The sequence below is a fragment of the Peromyscus eremicus genome, unplaced genomic scaffold (genome assembly GCF_949786415.1).
Source record: "Peromyscus eremicus unplaced genomic scaffold, PerEre_H2_v1 PerEre#2#chrX_unloc_2, whole genome shotgun sequence".
NCBI lineage: Eukaryota > Metazoa > Chordata > Mammalia > Rodentia > Cricetidae > Peromyscus > Peromyscus eremicus.
Genome location: NW_026734289.1, coordinates 3529816 through 3551602, shown reverse-complemented (window position 1 = coordinate 3551602; position 21787 = coordinate 3529816). Strand labels below are relative to the sequence as shown.

Sequence of the window (21787 nt, the reverse complement as noted above, 5' to 3'; positions counted from 1 at the left end):
AATAGCAGAAAGTGGAGATTGAGAGTATAGAATTTCAGTAGGAAATAGACTAAATAAAAAATAAGCAGCCAGGCAGTGATGGCCCATGCTTTTAATCCCAGCACTTATGAGGCAGAACCAGGTGGATCTGTGTGAGTCTGAGGCCAGCCTGGGCTACAGAGTGAGTTCCAGGATAGGCTCAGAAGCTACACAGAGAAACCTTGTCTAAAAAAAAACAAAAAAAACCCATAAATTATTAAGCCTGGCTGTGGTGTTGCACACCTTTAATCCCAGCACTTATGAGGCAGAACCAGGTGGATCTCTGTGAGTTTGAGGTCAGCCTGGGCTACCTGGTGAGCTCCAAAAAACCAAAAAAAGAATAAATGAATGAATGAATAAATAAATAAATAAATAAATAAATAAATAAATAAAATAAGCTAGAGGCCATTTGTATGGTATTTTGACTACAAAATTTTATTTGGCTTTAATTCATGGAAGGATTAAACAAGGTAATTCCTACTCCTAGAAAGCAACTTCATACAAATCCTGCCGCACCTGTGGTCCAAGCATGTCAGTGTGCACCTGAATTAAGAAGTCAAGCTTTGCAGGATCACCCATCATCTACTGGTCCTGGAAACAAGAAAGAATCAATATTTAACATCATGGATTCTTAGTCTGGGGTTCAGTTCAGCATTGTTGCAGAATTCTATGTTTAAGAGTCAGAAACCCAGTGAGGAGCCTGTGAGAGTCCATCGCATGAAGTTGTGAGGATGAAGCCTGGTATTACTGGTTTTTGTTTTTTAACTCTTTACTCTTTTGGGGGCCTGCCACTCAGCTCTCAAAATAAATCATACACAGGGAGGCTTATTCTTTTTAATAAGTGCCTGGCCTTAGTTTGGCTTGTATCTAGGCAGCTTTTTCTAACTTAAGTTCTCTCATGTAGCTTACACATCTGGGCTTTTATCTTTCTCTATTCTGTATACCTTTCTTTACTTTTTACTCCATGGTTTGTTGTGTAGCAGGGTGGCTACCCCCTGCTGTCTTCTCTTTTTCTTGCTCCTTCCTTTTTTCTTTTCAGTTTTCTCTTCCATTTTGTTCTCTCTGCCAGAGAGCCCTGCCTAACTGTTTCTGCCAAGCCACAAGCTCTTAGACCAGTTGGTATTTTAGACAGGCAAAGTATCACAGCCTCACAGAGTTAAACATATGCAACATAAAAGAATGCAAGTTACTTTTGTATCTTAAAATAATTGTTCCACAGCATAAACAAATATAACACATCTTAAAATAATATTTTGCAACAGCCTGGATTACATTTTGTGACCACATGATGTTGGGATACCTAAGATATGGGACATCTCCCATGGAGCACTAGCTGCATATATGGAGATGAGGTAAAGAGAGAATTATATGAGAAGTTGCATGAATAAGGCCATCTGAGCCTGTTGATAATGAATCCTCATGCATCTGAGATAGAGGTAGAGAATTTGATGTCTGTCCTGCTCTATTTCAGTATTGTCTTTCCTAATCTTCCCTTGATATGTCTCCATTTCTCTATGTTATATTTTAAATGGTTTTCTGTACCATTGTATTTTGGAAAGTTATAATCCATTTTCTGATTTCACAAATGTCACCATGAAGAGACCATCTTGTATGTCAGAAGAGGCTTTGAACATTTGAAATAGTGTAGGGGATGTTGCAAACTATGAGGATCATTGAAGTGACTAAATGCATTTTCTTCCTAGATGATCATGAGCTTATAGGTACCTGGTTTAGAACATCTTTAACTAAATGAAAAACCTCTCAGACACAATAATATATGTGAACATGTGTCTCTCCTTGGTGACTTTATTTTGATTGCATCTTTAGTAGGAGGAGCCTTTTGGAAGAAAATTCCTCACTAGTTGTGTGATATGCATGTCTATAGCCTCAACTGATTTCCTGTTCTTCGTGTGTACTGAGTTGTCATTGAAACAAATCAGCCAGCTTCCTTGTATTGTCATGCCTTCACCATCATTAGAAATTCTATCTCTGTATCACATAAAGTTGAGTAGAAGCAATTGCTATTCAGTGCTAAGGCAGTTTGTTAACTTGGTCTTTTAATTATGTTGGTTATTTTTGAATACAAGGTTTGTCTGTGTAGCCCTGAGTGTCCTGAAAGGAGTTCTGTAAACCAGGCTGGCCTGGAACTCACAAATCCCCCTGATTCTGTCTCCCGAGTCACAGATTAAAACACTATTCATGTAAACAATTTGGTAAAGATGTCACAGTTGTCTTCAGCTTCAAGAAAAAAATCATGTTTCATTTATTTTTCATCACACAGTTGAAGGAAATAAATTAGTTACCATGTTCACTTAGGACTAATGGTGGAGATCACTGCATTGTGATTTCTATCTTGAAACTCTTGAGGTTGATACTAAAGTGTGCTATATGTGTGAAAAGTACATTTAGTGATGTTTATTTTGTTGCCTTTGTATTTCTCCTATGCCTTTTTTTCATTTTTTATTGTACATTTCTTAGTGATAGGTGTTTTTCTGCTGTAATGTATAGAATGGTATACCCATAATCTAAGTGGTCCACTGTTTACTTAAATATCAAGCAGTGTGTGATCATACTTTTCAAGTAAGGTTGTCTGTAAAATGGTGGTGGGTTTTTGTTGTTGGCTTTGTTTGTCATATGTTCACAAATTCCCTTGAGATATGTGCTTGTAATTCTGTTTGGCTTGAATGTGAGTAATGATTCAGGGATACATTTGAACTCATGATCCTTATGTGTCCACCTTCTGAGTACAAGTCCAAAGCTAGATGATGTACCCCCATCATGTATGCTTTTTTCAACCCAATTAAACAATGTTAATGTTAAAATGCTTAATGGAAGAGAATATAAGAAACATTACAAACCTCATTTGTGTATTCAAAGCAGTATTTTCATTTATCTGATAAAGATGTAATAAAGTAGGATAATCCGCAATCCACCATGCACCTCATACCATAGCTTGCTATGTTATATATGAATATTTATATAATTTGATGTTTCATGATTGTCCAATCCGCATGAGTTAACCATTTGGCATTTCATCTTAAAGTACTTCCTTCATGAGAATTATCCAGAGATGCCAGGTAATGTAATATCACTAAGATTTCTCTTGTCCGAAACATTTAATGGCATGTGCAATGATTATGGGTCGTAGGTTCATGGCAGATATGTGAAGACCAGAAGACAGCTTTGTGGTCCTCTTAATAGGGTGATCATAGTCTAGTTTCCAACACTGCACATCAAGACTTTACCAGTGAGCCATCTCACAGGTGCTCAAATAAGATTCGTAGAAATACTACAACATTAAATTATTGTCGTATTTTCAGATTGTCAACTTAATTTCATAGAGGGATAGAAGAACAAAGAACAATTTGAATAATAAATATTCTGTGCATATTAAAATATTTTTGCAACCATATATTTTTCAAAATTTATCATGGGGACTAAGCATTTGTTTATAACATTATCTCAGAAGCACAATTGAATGCCAGAGGATTGTCTCAATTTGTAAAACTGTTTCTGCTAAGCCTGAGGACGTGAGTTCTACCTCTGGGTGATCCATACTACTCCTAGAACTTTTTTTTCTTATTTCTATACTTGAGCATTGACATATGTACACTCCTACATCAGGACATATATAAATTATTTTTAAACCTGAATAAGTGCCATTGAGGTCATTTGCATCTAAATGGCTTCATAGGTTTCATCACTAGATCTCACATAGGGGAAGTAGATAAAAGACAAATGTAAGTTGTCCTCTCAGTGCTGCATATATTTCCTCGCACAGGTGTAGATACACAAATGCAGTTCAAACATTTTTAAGTGGATGAAAATACCAGTAAAGAAAATAACCCAATTATTGAGAACATATAAAATGATTTGCCCATTTAAATTATAGAATTAAAAAAAAATTCTGTTCTTCAAAACATTTGTTGTTCCTTTTTGTGCATGTGTTATCCTTTCACTTTCTGATTCCATTGTAGGTCACTTAGAAACCCATATTTCTGGACTTAGAGGTACATGGATGTAATTCCAGCACAGGGAGAATATGTTCGGACAATCTCTGTGATTTGGAGGCCAACTTGGTCCCCATGGTAAATTCAAGGGCAGCCTATTTGGACACATCCTGTCTCAAAAAAATTCCAAAAGAAAAAGCATATCTCAAATTATGGGATTTTTCATGATATAATCTGGCTGGACTGTGACAGGTTTCAACAAAAGCTTTACTTATCTTTACTCACATCAAGAGAAATGTGTTAACAATGAAAAAAACAATATAGAGAGTCCATTCATAGAGGTATAGAAATCCATTGAATCCTTTGACAACCATCTAGAGGGGACTTCCTTCACCCTCAAGTCACAGGAGACAGAAAGAGCTGTAGGACATCTTCATCACCATAATTATGACATATTTGTGACCTGAAGATTTGGCTCAGTAGTACTGCTCCTATTGGGTAGCCAAGCTTGATTCCAAGCACCTACATCAGATTTTTCACATCTACCTGTATTTCCAAGGACTTGAGTGCATTCACTTTGCCTCTTAGGAAACCAGATGTGCAAATGGTAAAAAGACAGTTATGTATGTGATTCCATAGTGTAAGAAAGTCTTTATTTATGTGCCTGTTATCTTAGAAAAGTGTGAAATTTAATTTAAGTGCATAAGTTTTGCAAGTTAGTATACCATGTTCATACTAGGTACCAATGATGACCAGAATGTGGTGTCTGATCCCCTGTGACTGGGGGTATTGTCAGTTGTCAGCTGTTTTGTGAGTGCAGAGAATGAGAGTCAGGCCCTGTGCATTAACAAGTAGTGTTCTCAGTGCTGAGCCTTCTATCCAAGCCAATGAACATGCCATTAATATAGTAAGGTGTGGATGGATGATCTAAGTTCATCTTTACCTCAGCCCAGGTTACCCAGAAGAAATATAAAATTGATAGCACCCAAAACTACTTTAGAGTTGGTGCTCCAAGAATTTGTTTTTACTCTTCCAAAAAATGAGATTTTAATGGTTGAGGAGCAGAGTACACAGACATTTCAATTCTTGAAATATACTCAAACTCTTAAGAGTCATACATTGTGTTCATGTATCCAAAAGAGCCATGTGTTGTTTTTCTTTGAACTTATTCTAGTGATGGTCCATCCTAAACTTGGCAAGTTTTCCCTAAGACTTCACATAACAATCAAATGCTTACAATTATCAATTCCACTGACTCAGTTTTATGCCACATAGAGTTCAAATTCAAAATTTCTCATAGCACATTTTCACAAACGATAGAAAAATGGACTGCATAAACAGAGAAAGTTCTGACAAGGCAAGGACCAAGGAGTGTTTTTTTAGGAAACATTTCTACTAGAAATATACCTAAGGATATTCTGGAGACAAGTGTATGACCAAGAGAGTTCAAATTTCATTTAGAATCCTTTGTGCTGTAGGATATAAAACTAGCTCCCTATACCAAATGTTATGGGGACCCCTGACACAGTCACATCCTCTCCAGATTCACTATCCTGATATTTTCTGATTGTATTAAAAAAACAAAAACTGTCAAGTGTTTTACCTTCATTAAAAATCATTTATACTTAAAATATGGGATGAAATGGGATTTCCCCCTCACCATTTAAAAATGTTTCTAGAGCTACTAAAAAACACATTTACAAAATAGTTGGTTAAAATATTCCTCTGGATTTTACAAGTAGCGAGGCAGGGATACTGACAGACATGATGGATGGTTAGTCAGACTTGGCTTCTTTCTCTTCTACTTCAGAGACTGGACTGTTTTTCAGTGTCTCCACTTTCCGCTGGCAGATCTGTAGTTGTTGGTCAGCCACTTTAGCCTGTTGCCTTTATTTTCCTCTTCCCTTTTTTGCACTCTTCTGTGTGATCGTTTATCCTTTCCCATGGACCTTTCCAGTGTTGCATCCACCATAGCAGAGTCAGGTTTGGATAAGAGTCTCATGGAGCATCACTTGGTCTCTGACTTCACCACTCCTTCCTCTTTGGCAGTGATTGCGGTGTCACTGGGTAGAAGGAACGTGTGATGTTGAACCTGTCATGGTGCTGCACTGCCTTAGCTGCCACCATATGAACTGCAAGGGCAGTGGGAGAACTGGTCCAAGAGTTTTCTAAAGCCAAATCTCCACAAAATGAGGGGGAAATGCAAAGAATACAAAGAGGAGAGGAACTGACAATAAAAGTCTTTAAAAGATGGTTGACCGTTTAATCCAAGCCACAAGAGTGAGATTATATCCAATGTGGTAAATAGGCAGCAATTGGAGCCCAGAAACTCACATGGTAGGTATTCCCCTCCCTGCGTTTATTCCTCCTGTAAGGAGAGAAAAGGAACTTGCAGGCATAAACTCTGACTTGTCTGAATGGGATCATTTTCTGCTTCCCTGATGTCTGCAAAACATTCAGTTTGGAGCTCTGAATGATGGTGACTCTATAAGACATCCCTGTTATGGGGAGATCCTGAGACTTGAACTGAAGTCTGTCTAAGGCTAAGGCAATCAGGCATCTACAAAGAGCTGTGGCATTTTGAAGAATTTTTAGGGATGGAACTTCAGGTGTGAAAGCCCAACGTTGAAATGCCAGAACAGTGCTTGAGGTGTACCTGAGGACAAGCTGGCATGGACTGTACTCAACAATCACTCAGCTGTTGGAGTGAGCTACCTCCATATGCTGGAAACCATGCTTGCTTATAACTCCAGTTCCAAGGGCTATGATTCCATCTTCTGGTCTCTGCAGTTACTGCACACAGACACAAGCAGGTAAATACTCCTATACATAAAACAAAGCTTAAAAAGTGAAATTCTTGCTGGAAGTTGGTGATGCACATCTTTAATCCCAGAACTTGGGAGGCAGAGGAAGGCAGATCTCTGTGAGTTCAAGGTCAGCATATTCTACAGAGTGAGTTCTAGGACAGCAAGTGCTACACAGAGAAACATGTTTTGAAAAACTAAAAAAAAAAATGAAATTAAAAGCCAGGTTCTGGTAGTTCAGGCCTTTAATCCTAGCACCCAAGAGGCAAAGGCAGGTGAATCTCTAAGTTCAAGGCAAGCCTGATATACAGAGTGAGTTCCAGGAGTGGCACTATAGCTACAGAAAACACACAAAAAATGAAATTCTGTACAGTAATGTCACAGCCTTGAGATAGACAGCAGTCAGGGCTTAGTTAAAATGAACTTGTTCTGGTCCTTCATAGAAACATTTGTGGTTTTCTGAACCAGCTTACTTGTAGGCAAAAGAAGCCTTATTCTCAGGTTAGAATAGCTTAGAATAGCTGTTCATTTAAGACCACCATTCACAGTATGAATAGGTAACTTTCCCATGCCTGTTTTTGTATTTGTGTTCTGTCCTAAGTGGCTAAACTTGCATTCTCCTGGCCCTATTTAAATTGTTCAATGTGCTACCCCAGGCCAGAACTTAAGAGAGACTTAAGGATGACAGCACAAGTGTCATGTAAAATCTGTGCCAGACTGGCTTCTCTTTTGACATTAACCACCACTTGATGCCTGTTGTTATTTAAGATATTCTTGTTCATTAAACTTTTAGGTGTGTGGAAAAATTTATCCCTGGGGAGGCATATTCTCTAAGAGCAGTACCTCCAGCCTTGTAAAAAATTTCAGAGACAAACATTCTTATGTTGGATCAGGTAGCCATGAGTACAATATATTTCATTGTGTTGTCCTTATGATTAAACCACCTACAATTTTAGATTGAAGAACTCAATTACCACTGAGATTTTAAATTAAAAATTTGGATTATATAGTCAACTGTAGGTGTAGTTTTTCTGCCTGGCCAACAGTCAGGACAAATCTTTGTCACTCGCCAGTCCAACAGCCGCTCAGACCCAACCAAGTAAACACAAAGACTTATATTGCTTATAAACTGTATGGCCATGGCAGGCTTCTTGCTAACTGTTCTTATAGCTTAAATTAATCCATTTCCATAAATCTATAATATGCCTCATGGCTTACCGGCATCTTCACATGCTGCTTGTCCTGGCAGCAGCTGGCAGTGACTCCTTCTGCCTTCCTGTTCTTTCTTTTCTCCTCTCTGTTAGTCCTGCCTATACTTCCTGCCTAGCCACTGGCCAATCAGTGTTTTATTTGTTGACCAATCAGAGCAATTTGACATACAGACCATCCCACAGCAGTCAACTGTCCATTTGAATAAGAGAAAAGAGATTTTTGTGTGCCCATATACTAGAATAGAAAGAATAATTTATTGTGTACACTGCTGGGTTTAACATGGTAGGCAAAGAGCTGCAGAAGTCACAATTCTGAAATAGGACCTGATTGTGGCAGGATCAGTGATTTTTTAATTCCCCAGCATGTATTGATCCATGTCATGTAAGTGAAGGCAGGCTAGATTTTGGGTGTACAATATCGGAAGGTTAGCATGAGCCCATGAATATTGAATTTTGAACAAAGAACTCTCCTTTCCATATGCAGATATTTTCAATCCTGCTTGCCATGATTTTTTCCATTAGCTATAGCTGTGTGTGCCAGGTCACAGGTCTCAGCAGCTAACTTTGCACATAGGGGTGTGGCGATATGATATCTTATTAATACCATTCCCTCTACCAGAGAACTGTGTTCTCTTTTTGAAAGTCAGTAGAGCCTTGTGTTTTTTTCAATTCTGTTTATTTTTTAAAAAGACAATTATTTGTTTCACTGTTAAAATTTGATTTTGTTTAATGCATCTCTGCTCTAATCTCTTATTTTCTTCTATTCCCCATTTTTTTCAGGTCATTAATAATTTCTTTCCATTTTTCTCAAGGGAGTTATTTCTGTTTAGAGCAATGTCTCTTGTTACTTTGGCTTGCCTCATACTATGCAGTTGAGAATTGCTTCGAACATCTAATTCTGCTTCTGCTGCCAAGTGTGGGAAAGAAAGTTCTGCAAACTGCTTCAAGACTAGACCTAACTGGTCATTGTGAAGTAAAAATAGACTGGTAAATGAGTGTCCTCCAACATCTCTTGATTGTATTGCAAACTTCCATATGAAAAAGGACCTGTGTAAGAATTGAGTTCACTGACCAAATTTAAAACAGGTGTACTGTCCTTACAGAAAGGGATGGGCTAGAAGAAGCATCAAAGGTCTTTGCCTTTGACTGTAGCTCACATTAGAAATAAGTAGTGAGGTGATCAATTTTATGTATTTTAGATGATTATTAATTGTTCTGACTGGCCATTTGCATCCACAGAACAGGAAATCAAGAATCTGGATAAAGAACTGAACTTATCACAAAACCAAACTACCGTACTTACACTAGTTTGACCAAAATAGAACTGGATAATATGGTGTAGCCCTGCCTAAAGTACAATTATTTTACAAGTTTAAGATGAACAACCTGAGAGAAAATGCGTGACTAATACATATTGTGCTCTAACACAAACCCCTAGTCTCTGAAGCACATGGCCATGTAGCTTGTTTCAATTTTTTAAAATAATTTTTGGGGATTATATTATATCATTTGCATTATTGCTTTTCTACTTCTAAGCCATTCCATAGACACTTCATTGTTTTTTAATTCATGATCTCCTTTTTCTTTAACAGCAGTTCTTGTTTTATATGACTTAGGTTTGGCTACAGAATTTCTGAGCTATGAAGGAAATGGTAGCCTGCACTGGCCAGTGACTGTGTAATAAAACACACACCTCTTGGAAGAGGAACAGAAAGTGCTCTGAGAGACTGGAATAGTTTCTACTAAAATACATATTTCCCAGACTAGAGCCCTGTCTCTCCCTAGGGTAGAATCCAGAGCTGTGAAGCCCTGTGCTGCCTTGGTCATTTGATCTCTGCTCATCTAGTAGAGGAGCTGCTACTGTCCTGAAGCCCTGTTGCAGACAAGCTATTAGCAACTTTGGGCAAGCCTAGCAATCAGGAGCACCAGTGGGAGGTAGATTATGAGTTTTTTCCAGGGTTCTCCTCTAATTAAGATATATGGAACCATGAGGTAGACCATCAGCAATGCCATGGTGAGTAGAGGTACTTTGCCTTTCATGCAGGAGGAGCAGGATGTCTGAGCTGTCAGATCTTCTGGGAGTTCAATGGATCGTGTGACAGACTGCTTCTGTTGGAGAAGCAAAGAATAGAAAGGAAACTGTCACCAAGAAGCATTCTCAAAAAAATAGAGGGTTGGCTGAATGAGAGTTTTACTAGCATGTGTGCATCCTATATTCAACTTTATCATGAAAAGGTAAAAACAAAAATTTGAGCTAGTGAGATGGCTCAGTATGTGGGTAAAGGTGCTTGGCCCCCAATCCTGCATCTGCAGGACCAGTGTGGTGGAGGGTGAGAACCAATTTCCATAAGTTGTCCTCTGACAGCTCTATGGACATTTTGACTTGAACCCTGTCCCTAATAAAATAAAAATGTCATGTCTTAAAATGTCACCACAAAACTCAGTATTTGCACAATCAATGCTAATTAAAATGGTTCAGCCAGGTGATGGTGGCACATGCTTTTAATTCCAGCTCAGGAGGAAGAGGCAGACAGATCTCTGAGTTTGCGGCCTGGTCTACAGTCCAAGTTCCAGGACAGTCAGGGATACATACAGATACTCTGTCTTGAAAAAAAAACCAAACCAAACCAAAAATTAAATACATAAAAATAAATGTTTCCAAAGCATATCCTTAATAATTTCAGAGTGAAAATACCATGTTTTGTAACCAGAAACCACACCTAAATATCATGCATGAAGCCCTTTAGGAAACTGGAGAATAGCAATATGGTAAGGCAGGACATAGTGTTCAGGGCCTCGATGACGCTCAACATCAGCACACCCTTGACACTGACTCATGATTTCACAAAGTCAAACCATGGGAAGGTTCTACACTCTCACATGGAATATGGATGGCCTGGGTTACATCTCCACAGGCCTGTGAACACCCATGACCAACAAGCAGGGTTGGATATGGTAGCCCAAGACCTTAATCCCAGCCTTCAGGCAGAAAGAAGCAGATGGATCTCTGAGTTCCAGGCCTGTAAAGAGTATGTTGAGAGACCCTGTCTGGAAAAGAAAAAGAAAACTGCATAATGGAATATTTGTCTTTTTGAAAGCAAATCAAGAAATTCTGCTCATCAAGAAACAACTGCCGGTTGCAGCTGCTGGCAAATGGCTGTAAATAAACCCTCAGACAGTAGTGAGAAAATGTCCAACTTAGAAAATATTTGAACAGAAAGGGCAGCAATGATATGAGAATATAATGACCAATAAGTGGAGCTGTGAAGACACTCGGAGGGTTTGAGCAGTCACTCTGCAATCCTAAGGACCTGAGTGTGAATCCTCAGCACCTACATAAAAACAAATCCTGGAATGTCGTGGAAGCCTCTAACCCAAGCAAGGGATGAAGTACATAAAAGTATCCTGAGAGCATATGGTTCAGTGAAACCCTGTCACAAAATGAAGATACATGTTATTTCTCTCTGGTATCCATGTTTGCACATAGGGTTATACAATCTGGCATGGTCACACCTGTGTCACACACACAACACACACACACACACACACACACACACACACACACAAGACAAGCAATGGGTAGAGGGCAATGCCCACAATCAACTGATGTGGCGATTGAAATTAGAGGAGAAACTGGAGCACCTGACCAAGAGGACTGCCCCAGTGTACCTGAGGGAAATGGGAAATGTTGTGGCAATTTGAAAAACCACTGGGTAGGTTTGGTGGCAGCCAAACATGGGTCCCTATGAGGCAGCTTCTGGGAGAAATGGAAACATAATACAGGCTGAGCAACCTTAATCCAAAACCTGAAATCTGGAGTTCGAGAAACTGAATTTCAGATACAAGTGTCCCTGTGCCTCATTATAGTAATTAATTGTCCTTTGTTTATGACTTCTCATCATAAACTGCCTGCCCAGTCTCAGGAAACTGAAATTGAGGTCTCATCTGTGAGAGGAGATTGATCAGCCTGTTTGAGCCTCTTCTTGCTCCTCTGATTCCCCCCATGAGTAGTGCATGAACTCAAATCTTGGAGATGTTTCTAATTGGTAAAAAAAAATTCATCATCAGGGTAGGAGACTATCATGGAGACTCATTGGACCAGGATGCAAGAGTCTTTTGTGTGATTTAAAATCTTAACATTAACATAGGGGGTTTAAGCCAGAAGTATAGCTCATCAGGTATCTTCTAGTGGGATAAGAAAGCTGGGTCCCATTGGCATCTAAGTGAACTTGCAGAGTTGGGAATAGCCATGCAGACATTGTTCTAAACAGAGACCATTTTCCCATTACCAGTGGCAAAATGAGCCTCCCCTTATTTGGTTGTGGTAATCTGCAAGCTTGTCGTGGGTTTGGTCCAAGGGCTGACAATGGCACTTTAGCATCATCAGTTTAGTGGTACCCAGACAGGAATTATCATTGAGTTAAGGCATCAGTGATGCAAGAGCCAACAGCAATTAACAGAAGCAGAAAGGCCAAAAGCCTTTGATGGTTGACAGACTTCCTTATCGAGAAGGAACTTGGAAATGAGAATGAGCATCAGTAATTATTATTATTATTATTATTATTATTATTATTGGTTTTTAAAGACGGTTTCTCTTTTTAGTTTTTGTGCCTGTCTTGAATATTGCTCTGTATATCAGGCTGTCCTTGAACTCACAGAAATCTGCCTGGCTCTGCCTCCTGAGTGCCAGGATTAAAGGTGAAGATCAATAATTACTTTATCTCAGGTTCCATATGACAAGAAATTACCTTTAGCTGTAACATTCCAAGGGGAGAGGTTGAACAAGGGCAATGTATTGGCTCATATAATTACTTCCTGCTGACACTGGCACATTATTGTAAGGGCCTTGGAAGGCTAGAATGTTAGTCAAAGGTAAGGAGGCAATTTAGAAACTTCTGGTTCATTGAACAGCTGAAGAAACAGCATTTGCATCAGTTGGATTAGTTTATATCAGCTTTCATGAAGTTCAGGGCTCATACTCATGTGGAGCAGGTTGTCATTAACAATTGATGCTTGGATGTGTCTGTCAGCAAAGTGCAAACCTGTGGAGACAGATATAAACTAGGAACAGAAGTTAAAATTTATGACCTTATTTGGAACTTTTAGACCCATATAATGCAAGCCTTTATGTCATCAGACCTTTATATTTCTCAGACCCTTGTCAGGACCATCCAACCTGTCAAACAATAGGAGAGTGTGGATTAAGAAAAGACAGAAAAAACAGAGACATACATGAAACACAGGATAGATTTGGGAGGACTGAATAGGAGAGTGTGGATTAAGAAAAGACAGAAAAAACAGAGACATACAAGAAACACAGGATAGATTTGGGAGGACTATCACTGAATACTGTTGTATCCAGTTTATTCTACCCAGTGCTTATATACAGTTGAGCAGTAGACAAGGGAGCATCTGCAAAGCATATTACATTGTTACAGACTTCTTTATCTGAAGGTTCTTTGGGTTCAAGGAGCCAAAGAATAGGAGAGTGTGGATTAAGAAAAGACAGAAAAAACAGAGACATACAAGAAACACAGGCTAGATTTGGGAGGACTATCACTGAATACTGTTGTATCCAGTTTATTCTACCCAGTGCTTATATACAGTTGAGCAGTAGACAAGGGAGCATCTGCAAAGCATATTACATTGTTACAGACTTCTTTATATGAAGGTTCTTTGGGTTCAAGGAGCAGTTAAGCCACTTCCCTGCAACACAGATCTTAAAAAGTTTTATTAATAAAAACGAAGAGCCAGATATTGGGGTAAAAGCTGAAAGATTAGAGAGGTAGAAAGCAAGCTACTACATCTTAGCCCTATGAAATCCTCTGCCAAAAGAGAGAGTTAGCTTCTCTATGCACCCTGCCTTATTACTTCCTCTCTTTAGAACCTCTCGAAATAGTTACTGAATCTCAGTATGCAGAAAAAGTGGTTCTACATATTGAAACTGCAGAATTTATCCCTGATGAGACAGAATTAACTTTGTTATTTATTCATTTACAAGATATAATCAGAAACAGGAAGTATCCCTTATATATAACTCACATCCAATACCATATGAGTCTGTCAGGCCCTTTAGCAGAAGAAAATGAGGAGATTGATCAACTATTGATAAGAAATGTACAGGAGGCCTCAGAGTTTCATAAAAAAATCATGTCAATAGTGAGGTTTTAAAAAAGGAATTTTCCATAACCTGGAAACAAGCTAAGGAAATTATATGGAAATATCCTACTTGTTCATTTTACAATCAGACTCCACTACCCAAAGGATGTAACCCAAAGGGCACTCAGAGGAATGAAATCTGGCAGATGGATGCATTTCATTTTGTAGAATTTGGAAAATTGAAACATGTGCACCACACCATTGATACCTACTCAGGATTTCCATGAGCAACTGCTCTGAGTTTCAAAAAGGTTGATTCTGTATTCCAGAAGTTGCTAGAAGTTATGGCCATCATGGGTATACCTATATATGTTAAACCTAACAATATCTAGCCTATGTCTTTGGTAAAATGAAACAGTTTTTTGCTTATTACAATATAAAACATATTACAGGTCTACCATGAAATGCTACAGGAGAAACAGTCATAGAAACATCAAATTGAACTCTAAAGGGTATGCTAAATAAACAAAAAGGAGCAACAAAATCCCCCAGAAATAGATTACATAATGCTTTATTAACTTTGTATTTTCTCAATGCTAATGAGAAAGGAATAATAACTGCGGAGAGACATTGGACATTAAAAAAAAAAACTACAGAGTTAAATCAGCCTGTATATTTTAAGGATGTGCTGACCTCAGAATGGAAACCAGGATATGTGTTACGTTGGGGATGAGGTTTTGCTTTTGTTTCTATCAGAGAAGGTAAGCTATAAATACCATCAAAATTGATAAAGGGCTGGGCAGTGGTGGTTGTGGTAGTGGCGGCGGCGGCAGCGGCGGGGACGGCGGCGGTGCACGCCTTTAATCCCAGCACTCAGGAGGCAGAGCCAGGCGGATCTTTGTGAGTTCAAGGCCAGCCAGGTCTACAGAGCGAGATCCAGGAAGGGCATAAAGCCACACACAGAAACCCTGTCTCGAAAAAAAACAAAAAAAATTATGTGATCAGGGATTTAGCTCAGTGGTAGAGTGCTTGCCTAGCATGCACAAGGCCCTGGGTTTGATCCTCAGCTCCAGAAAAAAAAATTGATAAAAGTTCAATTTGAACAAGACAGACCTCTTAATTAGAAGAAGTGATAGTTTCTCAACCAGCATGACCATCCAATTGAAAGTAACTTGGCCTATTGGTATTACATCACACATAAAATTCATAAGTCTTCCTAAATGTTTGTTTTTGCTCTTTTCTACAAACACTTATCACAAATGGTGTTTATGTAGTCCAGATCAATTAAAAATTAAAGCTGGCTTTGAAGTTAGATAATGACTCTCTCCTTCTTTAAAGCCAAGCATGTTGTTAAAAAGAAAATGCATAATCTCTGTATCATGTCAGAAGAATCAACTGATATGGGGCAGAAGAAAGCCAAAATTAAGGGACGATTCTATTGCCACTGTTCTCATAATACTTTGATGCTATTTTGATTCTTTAAACTTTCCTTAAAGTATGAATTTTATATATGAATATGGCGATTTCTTAGAAAATTGGGAATCAATCTCCCCCAAACACAGCTATATAACTCTTGGGCATATACCCAAGGAATGCTCAATCATACCACAAGGGCACATGCTCAGCTATGTTCATAGCATTATTATTTGTAATAGCCAGAACCTGGAAACAACCTAGATGCCCTTCAACTGAAGAATGGATAAATAAAATGTGGTACATATACATAATGGAGTACTACTCAACAGAGTAAAACAATGACATCATGAGGTTTGCAGGCAAATGGATGGATTTAGAAAAAAAATCACCCTGAGTGAGGTAACCCATACTCAGAAAGACAAACTGGGTATGTATTCACTCATAGAAGGATAATAGATGTAAAACAAAGGATGACTAGAGTGCTACTCACAACTCCAGGGAGGCTACCTAGAAAATAGGACCCTAAGAAAGACACAAGGATCACCCAACAACAGAGAAATGAATGAGGTCTACATGAGCAAAGTGAACATGAGGGGAGTTAATGAAGGGCAAGTGTCGGGAGAAAGAAAGCTTAGGGGAGCAGGAGGTCCCAGCTGGATCAGGAACAGAGAGGGAGAACAAGAAAAAAAAGATCAAGATAAATGGAGACCCCATGGGAATAGGAAGAAGAAAAGTGCTAGAGACGTCCCCAGAAATCAACAAAGATACCTCCACAATAAACTGCTGGAAATGGTCAAGAGAAAGCCCAAACTGACCTTCTGTGGTGATCAGATGGCTAAACACCCCAACTGTCATGCTAGAACTCTCCTCCAATGACTGATGGAAGTGGATGCAGACATCCATGGCCAGGCCCCAGGTGGAGCTCCAGGAGTCCAATCAGCAAGAGAGAAGAGGGATTGTATGAGCAAGAGATATTGAGACCATCATTGGAAAAAGCACAGGGACAAATAGCCAAACTAGTGGAAACACATGAACTATGTACCAATAGCTGAGGAGCCCCCAACTGGATCAGGCCCTCTGGATAAATGAGACAGTTGATTAGCTTGAACTATTTAGGAGGCCCCCAGGAAGTGGGACCAGAACCTGTCCTTAGTGCATGAGCTGGTTTTTTTGGAGCCCAGAGCCTATGCTTGGACTCTTTGCTCAGTCTGGGTGAAGGGAGGAGGGGACTGGACCTGCCTCAACTGAATCTACCAGGCTGAGCTGAATCCCAAGGGGAGTCCTTGCACTGGAGCAGATGGGGATGGGGGGTGGATTGGGAAGAGAGCGAGGGGGGGCCCATAGAAGGGAGGACAGGGGAATACATGGCTGATAGGTAAAATTAAATTAATTGTAAAATTAAAGAAAATGAAGTGCTTCTTCCATCAAAGTGCTAAAAGAAAAAAATCTGTTTTGCAAGCTTTGCTGACTCTGATGTCTGCCCCCAGCATGTAACAGGATCCTCTTAAATTCTGATTTTTTTTCCAGTGGAAAAACTTTTACAACTCCCAAACATATTCTGTTACAGTAGTTTATTTAAAAATTTAAATTGGGGCGGTTCACTTCCACTCAAACAAACAAATGTTTCAAATAAGAATAGCAAGACAGAGAAGAAAATATTAATAGCTGTACTCAATATATAATACATGAGTTATAGTAAGTCACCAAAATCGTTTATGTGCTTTTATTAAAATACAACAATGGGCACAGGTGGCATTTATTTGTTATTAGATTAGCCAGATAAGGATTAGAATTCTGAGATTGGAACAGGCAAACAAAACTCTATATTTAGGATCAAACATGTTGATTTCTACCTTCCCTCTCCATCTTCTTTACTTTTAGCATCTGAAAGTGGCTAATCAATAAAGAATAGCTAGCTGGTGAGTCTTTCCAAATGGCAAAGGACAGGAGCCAAGGACAATATTTGGTAGTGGTCATGAAAAGAAGTGTTATTTTTTTTCAACCAAGTGAAGTGATTCTCTGCTCTAAAGTATCATTTTCAGCATTTTTGCAAGTTTAATATCTGATTCCTTTGTTCCCAGAAAAAGATGTTCTCCAGAAATAGATGTGCAGCTTAGGTCATATAAATGCTATCTTGTAACTCCACACACAAAAAGAAACATGAAAAAAAAAACAAAGTCCCACTGATGAAGGAAGTGATTTTGTAATTCATGCCTTGTGACAGCACCCATCTCCATGGTGTATCTCAACCCATCTTTCTCTAGGTAGAAGAAACTGGCATGCTGAGAGGCTAAACTACCAAAGACATAACCAAGAATTTCCTGGGTGTGCCTGCTGTCCTGCCCTTGTTTTGCACTCTGTTCCTCAGACCTGCATTCTAAAGCCTTACCTGTGGCTATTTCAGACCTTATTCTCCTTGGATAACCTTTCATGTAGCTCAAAAGGGCCTGTTTCATGTCCTAGGAGGAGAAGAAAAAAAAAAATCAAAGTGACTTTCCACATCTGATAAGGTCTATTTACTTTGAAAGGAAGAAATTTATCAAAGATCCGTTTACAGAAACCTTCTTGAAGAGGCACAGAAGTTAGAGTGATACCGACAAGTTTTTACAGGGATCTACATACATCAGCCCTGGAGTTAATCTCCAACATAAGGTAACTAGTGGACACATTGCCAGTCATTACTTACACCCCCACTTACCTGGAATTTATGGTGCTACATTGCTCTCAGCTTTAAGGAGCCTCTTCTGACCTTCAAGGAAGGACATAGCATAAGATTGAAATTCATTGTCAAGGCAGTGAATTCAGACCCAGTTCCCCATATCTGAAAATTCCAATGGTCAGGAAATTCAAGGAAAAATACATTCATTGAAGTGAAGCTTGTATGTAACATACTAGAAGAATTTAGCATGGTACTTGTTATGGCAAGACAATATCAGGGGACACTTAGTGACAGGATGAAGTGGTTTGTGAGTCTTTGGGTGTCTCTGGGTCTTTGTAAAACTGTGACAGGGAAACACAGGTTGGGTACAGGAGGAAGTAGAATCTCTTCTTCTGAGACAGATAAGGTGCTGTTCAGCATTTCATGAAACACATATCTCACTGACTTGTGAAAACCCCTCTGTCATATAGTGCTTTCTTAATATCTTTGTTACACTGAGTTATCAGGCAGAGCAACTTTGAATGGAAAAAATTGATCATAGCCCACAATTCCAGGTAATAGTTCCATTTTGGGAAAATCAGGATAGGAACTCAGCTAATCGTAGTGCTGTGAGATGGTCTGTATGTCAAATGTGTTCCTGATTGGTCAATAAATAAATCACTGATTGGCCAGTGGCCAGGCAGGAAGTATAGGTGGGACAAGGAGGAGAATAAAGCTGGGAAGTGGAAGGCTGAGTCAGAGAGACACTGCCAGCCACCACGATGACAAACAGCATGTGAAGATGCTGGTAAGCCACGAGCTATGTGGCAGGGTATAGATTAATGGAAATGGATTAATTTAAGCTGTAAGAAAAGTTAGCAAGAAGCCTGCCACGGCTATACAGTTTGTAAGCAATACAAGTCTCTATGTTTACTTGATCGGGTCTGAGCAGCTGTGGGACTGGCGGGTGAGAGAGATTTGTCCTGACTGTGGGCCAGGCAGGAAAACTCAAGGTAGATCATATCACATCCACAGCCAAGAGCAGAGATAAACAAATGTACCCATGCTGCCTGTTTGTTTATGCTTATGATCTAGCTTCTTCATACTTACACAGTATAGTGTGCAGACAATGCCCATTTTAGGGAGTCTTATCTCAATTAACAATTAATAAAATCCCACAGAGACAAGTTCAAAGAAAAATCTGATCTATATAATTCCTCATTGAGGGTCCCTTTTCCCAGGTGACTAGTTTGATTCAGTCTGATAATAAAAACTAAGAATCACACTGCCCCACCATCACTGCCAGGATTTGAGATTTCTGCCTGCATTCAGAGCTGTGTTCCTCAGCCTGTGTGGGTCACCACCCCATTTAGAGTCACATATCAGATATACAGCACATCAAATATTTGAATTAAAATTCAAAACAGTAGCAAAATTAGGGCTGGAGAGATGGCTCAGAGGTTAAAAGCACGGCTTGCTCTTCCAAAGATCCTGAGTTCAATTCCCAGCAACCACATGGTGGCTCACAACCATCTGTAATGATATCCAGTGCCCTCTTCTGGCCTGCAGGGATATGTGCATACAGAATACTGTATACATAATAAATAAATAAAAATTTAAAAAAACAGTAGCAAAATTAAAGTTAAGAAACAATGAAACAGTTATGTTTAGGTCTCACCACAACACGAGGAACTACTGTTCATGCTATTTAAAGATTTAAAGGGTCAGAGAATTGGAAAAAAAATAGCCATTGATCTAGAGTGTCCAGTGGAACCCGAGTGTCTATGTTGTTAACTATGAAGGTGCTTGCAAAGGAATTTCCTGAATATCCTTTGCTCTAAGGGAAACTCATGTTCTGTGTGGAAGACTCCAGCTATCTGACCATCTTTACTACCTAGTAATAGCAGACCACTTTGAGCTACTGAACAGAGAGTACAACACCCACTACACACATGCTGATGACACAGATTTTAGTCACACTGGGCTCCATGACCATATCACGCTCCTATGGGTACTTGTTCCTAGGCTGTATCAGCCTCTTCCTCTAGCATAACTCTGCCTAGCTGTTTCCTGTAGACTCTTTACCAAGAAGTTGTTTAACAAGTGTCCTTCTCAGTCAGCATTAAGTCTATAATGTCTTGTGGCTAAGGAGATAAGGAGATGTAGGTACTTTTTTTAAAATTTTACATCTTATTTGTATTGTTTTTTTTTCATTTTTCATTATTAAGAAATTTTCTCCTCACCCCACATACTGTCCACAGAGCCCCCTTCCTCCCTCTACCCACCCCCATCCCTCTCTCCCAAGCCACTGCACATCCCCACATCCCCCAAATCGAGGTCTCCCATGTGCAGTCAGCAGAGTCCAGAACACTGAGCCTAGGCAGGTCCAAACCCTCCACATTAAACCAAGGCTGTTCAAGGTGTCACGACAGGCAATGGGTTCCAGAAGCCTGCCCATTGACTTCGGATAGATCCCTATCCCCTGTCTGGGTGCCTCTCAAACAGTTCGAGCCAAACAACCATCTTCTGTTTCCAGAGGACCTAGTTCAGTCTCATGGGGGCTCCACAGCCACCAGTCCACAGTTCATGGGTTTCCACTAGTGTGGCCAGTCACCTCAGTTGCAGGTACTTATGATGAACTTTAGCATATATAAATTTCTATGATATTATTACCTTGTGTACATGAAATTTCAGTAGGAGATAGACATTCAGTTCTACACAGAGAAAGAACTGAAGGATGTTCAATCAATAAGGGAGAGATCTCTGGCTTTGGATGAAGGGGATGCTGAAGGGCTTCTCTTGTATCCAAGCAGAGGCTCCTGCAAAAGACAACTTGTCATCTAGTGTAAGGAAAGTTCTTAGCAATCTCAGTTCCCATGACATCTGCAGCTCTTCCCTAGACATTCTAATGTATCCTGGAGAGCTCTGTGTTGTCACTATGTTGTGGCAACACCCACTGTACTTGGGAAGTTTATTCAGTGCCTTCACCAGTTACTGATGAACATGATGGCATACTGAAGAGTCTAATTCTGAAAGAGAATGGAGATGTTAGAGAAACCAGAGAGTGACTGAAGAAAGCTGACCTTCAACCTCAATGTAAAACATCAAGAAAGAAATGGTCAAGAGAATCATGTAATGAGTTCTGTGCAAGAAAAGGGAATCTTCCTGGAGGAAGTGGGCTTGTGATGAATCTTCCAGTAATGGGGAACAGAATGCTGGAGTCTCTGGGAACCAACAGAACTTCCCTGCTTGTCATGCTTCTTGAAATTCATGGATTCCAGGATATTAATTGTTCTGGCTCAGAAGCTGGGAACTGGTAAGGCCAATGCTTTATGCTGGGAACTCTTGGCTTTCATTCCTTTTGGTAGATAGGCATTGATGTGTGAACATGAGACCGACATTAAAGCGGGAAGGATTAATGAGATGTGCCCATTTCAGAACAGGACATCACTCTACGTCAACCACAGTGGCTAACTTTAGTTACTTCCCAGCTGCTCTGTGTTCCTCAGTTGTCAGTGAGGAGACTTGTTGAGTCTGGTGACCATGTTCTGCCCTTATATGTCTTCTCCATCAACAGTTATATGGTTAGAGTGACCCGTGAAGATATTTGGGGAACCTCTAAATGACTGGAGTGATTATGAACGATGGCAA

The 21787-nt window shown here is 39.5% G+C and overlaps 1 long non-coding RNA gene across 2 annotated transcripts; it reads right to left on the bottom strand.

Annotated features, from left to right (window-relative positions):
* Nucleotides 1–467: 467 nt before the first annotated feature.
* LOC131901098 (uncharacterized) lies at nucleotides 468–21001 on the bottom strand. Of its 2 annotated transcripts, none has more exons than XR_009376358.1 (4): nucleotides 20810–21001; nucleotides 18197–18247; nucleotides 17888–17957; nucleotides 468–609 (listed from the first exon to the last, which is right to left on the bottom strand). It is a non-coding gene; the product is annotated as an uncharacterized LOC131901098 (long non-coding RNA). The 2 variants fall into 2 exon arrangements; XR_009376357.1 differs by lacking the exon at nucleotides 468–609 and adding an exon at nucleotides 7996–10092.
* Between the last annotated feature and the right edge of the window lie 786 nt (nucleotides 21002–21787).